At 47.3% G+C, this 6,000-nt stretch overlaps 1 protein-coding gene across 1 annotated transcript in view; it reads left to right on the plus strand.

Moving 5' to 3' along the window:
* Positions 1 to 6,000, plus strand: part of LOC143297267 (galanin receptor 2a-like) — a 131,537-nt gene that overhangs the window by 74,521 nt on the left and 51,016 nt on the right. The window lies entirely within an intron of this gene.

The following is a 6,000-nucleotide window of genomic DNA, read 5'->3' on the forward strand; positions in this document are numbered from 1 at the left end:
TGGGATAACAGACAGCAACCCAAGTTCACATGAATTTGTTTGGTGACGATAGGCACGACTGTCCACCAATGAACATCGGAGAAATGAAGTGGTTTGAAGGCACAGTTCATGTGCTTCTCTTTCCTTTCTGACATTCCGAGAATTTCGCTGTTATACTGTCGTCAAACGTTTTGTCATGCTCTGATTATGTGTGATAAACTGACGATAATCGGGGAGGGAGGGGGGGGGGAGAGAGAGAAAGAGAGAGAGACGGACAGACAGAAAGAGGGAGGGAGAGAGAGAGAGAGGGGGGGGGAGGGGAACTGGATAAATTACTGAATTTGCTTAGAATAAATTTCTTTAATGAAGGAAGTGAACTATGCAGAATGATGCCATTTTTACATCTACGCCTCAAGGCAAAAAAAAAAAAAAAAAAAAAAAAAGTGACAAGATAGCAACAAAAAAGATGCATGCAATTGTTGAATAATAGACTCTCTAAGAGAGAGAGAGACAGACAGACAGACAGACAGTCCGACACAGACAGACAGAAACACAGAGACACAGAAAGAGACACATTAGAGAGAGACACACATGTGAGAGGCAGAGACAACCCCTCCCTTCCCCCCCCCACCCCGGCCCCCTCCCTCCTCCCAACGCCCCCCCCCACACCCCCTCGCCCCCCCCCCCCCCCACACACACACACCCCTATCCCCCCAAAGCTGGCAGTTCCGTCTCAATACGACAGCTGTCACTTCTCTGTCGCTCACGTACACCTCAACACGAAACTTCCTCCTGGCCTTCCTCTTCTCTCTTCACCAGAAGCTCCTTAAAACACAGCACCTCGGAGGGAGAGAGGAGTGCGAGTGGCTGGTTGCGGGTGGAGGAGTGTTTTTCTTGGGGGGGTGGGGGGGTCAGGTGTGGTGGGATTAGGAGTGGGAGTGGGGATGGGGTTAACACAGTGATCAGTTTGTCGCATCAGATTATTCATACATGCACGTTTAAAAAAAAAAAAAAAAGACGAAGAAGAAAAAAGAAGAAGAAAAAAAAAATGAACACAGCAGCGGACATTTTTATAACTTGCTGGTGCGCTACGAAGACGAATGCGCGTGCGTGCGTGTGTGCGTGCGTGCGTGTGTGCGTGCGTGTGTGTGCGTGAGAGAGAGAGAGAGAGAGAGAGCTGGAAGGAAGTGGGGGTAGAAAGAGGGGAAAAGAGAGAGAGAGAGAGAGAGAGAGAGAGACAGAGAGACAGAGAGAGAGAGGCACAGAGAGAGACCGACACAGAGAGACAGACAGAGACAGAGACAGAGTCAGAGACAGACAGAGCTGTCATAGACAGAGACAGACAATGAGAATGACAATGACAAATAGGCATGTTAAAAAAAAAAAAAAAAAAAAAAAAGAACCCGCAACTCCACACTCGGTTACCCATTCATAAAACTTTTTTTTTTTTTAAACTACCGTCCTTTTTTCAGTTTCTTTTTCTCACACGGGCTTGCCAACAGCTGTGTACTGTAGGTCTGTCTGTATGCTGTGTGTGTTTGCCGAGGAAGGCCTTGGAATAAGAACGGAGCAGTTACCTGTTTTGTTCAACTCACAGCAGTCATTACAAGGCTCTGTGTGTGTGTTTGCCGAGGAAGCCCTTAGAATCGTTCGTTCTTTAGTTTAACGTCTTTTCACTGTAAGTGATATTAGACGAGGGAAGGAAAAAAATCGAGTGGGAGGAGGGGGGGGGGGATTACTGTGTACGCATACGAGTAAGTGAAAGTGTGTGTGTGTGTGTGTGTGTGTGTGTGTGTGTGTGTGTGTGTGTGAAAATTATTGATTTAAGTTTTGTTTAAAAAATAAACAAAAAACCATAACAATATAACATATTTCTAATGAAAAACTAACAACTATAACAGCGAAACAACTGGACTGTTTAACAAGAAGTTAAAAAAGTCATACATTAGCAATGGACTGCTGAAGATCGTCAACACTGAAGATGATTTCAGTTCAGGGATTTGAGACTTTAACATATCGCAAGTTGGTATATGATCGGCTGTTATGTGAGCACCACAGATGCAAGAAACATTACTGACATATTTTGTCCTAAAACAATTCATTTTCTGTCTGCAGATTAGAGAAATGATTTGCCTCTTAGAATAAGAACGGAGCAGTTACCTGTTTTGTTCAACTGACAGCGGTCAGTACAAGGCTCTGTGTGTGTGTTTGCCGAGGAAGCCCTCAGAATAAGAACGGAGCAGTTACCTGTTTTGTTCAACTGACAGCGGTCATTACAAGGCTCTGTGTGTGTGTTTGCCGAGGAAGCCCATAGAATAAGAACGGAGCAGTTACCTGTTTTGTTCAACTCACAGCGGTCATTACAAGGCTCTGTGTGTGTGTTTGCCGAGGAAGCCCTTAGAATAAGAACGGAGCAGTTACCTGTTTTGTTCAACTGACAGCGGTCAGTACAAGGCTCCCTCCACTGGCTGCCAGGTACCACAGTCTTTACCCGTCTCTGAGATAGACAGGGGAGGGAGGTGGGAGGGGAGGGGGCTGAGCGTGTGGGTATGTGTGTACTTGTGTCTCTGTATGCGCGTGTGCGTGTGTGCGGTGGGTAGGTGTGTGTGTGTGTGTGTGTGTGTGTGTGTGTGTGTGTGTGTGTGTACATGTGGGTGTATGGGCGTGTGGATGGGTGGGTGTATGCACGTGTGCGTGTAAATGCGTGCGTGCGTGTGTGTGTGTGTGTGTGTGTGTGTGTGTGCGAGTGCGTGCGTGTGCGTGTGTGCAAGTGCGTGCGTGTGTGCGCGCGCGCGTGCGTGCGTGCGTGAGTGTATGGATGAATGAGTGAGTGTGCTACTTGCATGAAATTACGTGTCGCGACACACACTTCACTGTCTGTTTGTCTTCATCAATCAGCTTGTATTTTTCTCTTAGCTTTCGCTCTCTGTATTTTTTTTTTGTTTTTCAACACTACGCTCTTTATCTCACATACTTCCTTTTCCTTTCCACTCCCCCCTTCTTTCTCTCTCTGTCGTCCTAACTCAATTACACCCCCCCCCCTCTTTCTCATAATGACCGCCTGCAACTTATTCTCTTTCATTCCTTCCTCACGAGCACTGCTCCTCTTTCTTTTCTTTTCTTTAAACAGTTTTTTTCTTTATTTTGACTTGGACCATGTATGTCATAAAATTATTATGCCACAAGCCAAAAACTTTTTTTTTAAATAAATATTTATTCGAGTTTAACATTTAATACATACAGACGGACATACAAAACCAACATCTGAAATCAACAATATTTGCCACTGTGCACCACCTAAACTGCAGATCAGGAAAACAACACAACACTGTCTTCATACAGAGAAAGAAACAAACAAAAAAGTCACATGCACTGTATAAAACAAGTGAATAGATGAAAGGAAAAAGAAAATAAATAAAAGAACAAACGTTACATTCGTGGTTGTCTTTCCTCCTCCTCGTTGCCTTCAATCATTTTTATGTATGGAGTACCATTTTCTAGAAAATGCTATGGACCTCATTTTCATCGAGTGTATATATTATTCTCTCTCATTCCTTCTCACGGCCACTGCTCCTCTTTTTGTCTCCGTCTCTGTCTCTCACTGTCTCTTTCAGTCTGTCGGTCACTCTCTCTGTACGTCTCTCCTTTCCCGTCTTGCAGTGCTGCATAGGATACTTTCAGGCAGAAGAAGGAATGTTAATTAACCTCATCTTACCTCACTTCATGCAGACGTTAAGATTAATCAAGTTATGTTCTTGATGATGATGTTTTCTGAAATTCTCCATGCCCAATTATGGGTCAACGGTTAATCAGATCTTGAATCTGTCGCTCGATCTCTGCCTCTCTCTGTCTGTCGATATCTCTGTGTCTGTGTGTCTGTCTCTCCCTCTCTCATTCACACTCCCTCACTCTCTCTATCATTCACTCTCCCTCACTCTCTCTCACCCTCTCTCATTGACTCTCTCTCACCCTCTCTCATTCACTCTCTCACTCTCTCCTCTCATCACTCTCTCACCCTCTCTCATTCACTCTCCCTCACTCTCTCACCCTCTCTCATTCACTCTCCCTCACTCTCTCTCACCCTCTCTCATTCACTCTCCCTCACTCTCTCTATCATTCACTCTCCCTCACTCTCTCTCACCCTCTCTCATTCAGTCTCCCTCACTCTCTCCATCATTCACTCTCTCTCACCCTCTCTCATTCACTCTCCCTCACTTTCTCTCTCATTCACTCTCCCTCACTCTCTATCACCCTCTCTCATTCACTCTCTCTCATTCACTCTCCCCCACTCTCTCTCATTCACTCTCCCTCACTCTCTCTCACCCTCATTCACTTTCCCTCACTCTCTCACCCTCTCTCATTCACTCTCTCTCACCCTCTCTCCCTCACACTCTCTCACCCTCTCTCATTCACTCTCCCTCACTCTCTCTCATTCACTCTCCCTCACTCTCTCTCATTCACTCTCCCTCACTCTCTCACCCTCTCTCATTCACTCTCCCTCACTCTCTCTCTCATTCACTCTCCCTCACTCTCTCTCATTCACTCTCCCTCACCCTCTCTCATTCACTCTCTCTCTCTCTCATTCACTCTCCCTCACCCTCTCTCCCTCACTCTCTCTCATTCACTCTCTCTCACCCTTCTCATTCACTCTCCCTCACCCTCTCTCATTCACTCTCTTTCACCCTCTCTCCCTCACACTCCCTCACTCTCTCTATCATTCACTCTCCCTCACTCTCTCTCACCCTCTCTCATTGACTCTCTCTCACCCTCTCTCATTCACTCTCTCTCACCCTCTCCCTCTCTCATTCACTCTCTCACCCTCTCTCATTCACTCTCCCTCACTCTCTCTCACCCTCTCTCATTCACTCTCCCTCACTCTCTCTCACCCTCTCTCATTCACTCTCCCTCACTCTCTCTATCATTCACTCTCCCTCACTCTCTCTCACCCTCTCTCATTCAGTCTCCCTCACTCTCTCCATCATTCACTCTCTCTCACCCTCTCTCATTCACTCTCCCTCACTTTCTCTCTCATTCACTCTCCCTCACTCTCTCTCACCCTCTCTCATTCACTCTCTCTCATTCACTCTCCCCCACTCTCTCTCATTCACTCTCCCTCACTCTCTCTCACCCTCATTCACTTTCCCTCACTCTCTCTCACCCTCTCTCATTCACTCTCTCTCACCCTCTCTCCCTCACACTCTCTCACCCTCTCTCATTCACTCTCCCTCACTCTCTCTCATTCACTCTCCCTCACTCTCTCTCACCCTCTCTCATTCACTCTCTCTCACCCTCACACTTTCTCGCCCTCTCTCATTCACTCTCCCTCACTCTCTCTCTCATTCACTCTCCCTCACTCTCTCTCATTCACTCTCCCTCACCCTCTCTCATTCACTCTCTCTCACTCTCTCTCATTCACTCTCCCTCACCCTCTCTCCTTCACTCTCTCTCACCCTTCTCATTCACTCTCCCTCACCCTCTCTCATTCACTCTCTTTCACCCTCTCTCCCTCACACTCTCTCACCCTCTCTCATTCACTCTCCCTCACCCTCTCTCATTCACTCTCTCTCACCCCTCTCATTCACTCTCCCTCACTCTCTCACCCTCTCTCTCTCTCTCTTTCTCCATCTCTCTCTCTTTCTCCCTCTGTCTATCTGTCTTACGGTCCCCCTCTCTCTCTTTCTCCTCCTCCCTCTCTGAGTCTGTCTGTCTCTCACCCTCTCACCCTCCCTCTCTCTTTTACCCTCTCTCTCTCTCCTCACTTTCTGTCTGTATCTGTATCTCACCCCCCCCCCTCTCTCTCTCTCTCTCTTTCTCCCTATGTCTATCTGTCTTTCAGTACACCCCCACCCTCTCTCCTCTTCTCCTCCTCCTCCCTCTCTGTGTCTGTCCCTCACCCACCCTCTCACTCACCCTCTCCCTATCTCTCTCTCAAACCCTCTCTTTCACCCTCTCTCTCTCTATCTCTCCCTCCCACACGCACTCTCTCTCACCCTCCTCCCCCCACCCCTAGCCCCATGCACT

This window comes from Babylonia areolata, chromosome 22 (assembly GCF_041734735.1).
Source record: "Babylonia areolata isolate BAREFJ2019XMU chromosome 22, ASM4173473v1, whole genome shotgun sequence".
Taxonomy (NCBI): Eukaryota; Metazoa; Mollusca; class Gastropoda; order Neogastropoda; family Buccinidae; genus Babylonia; species Babylonia areolata.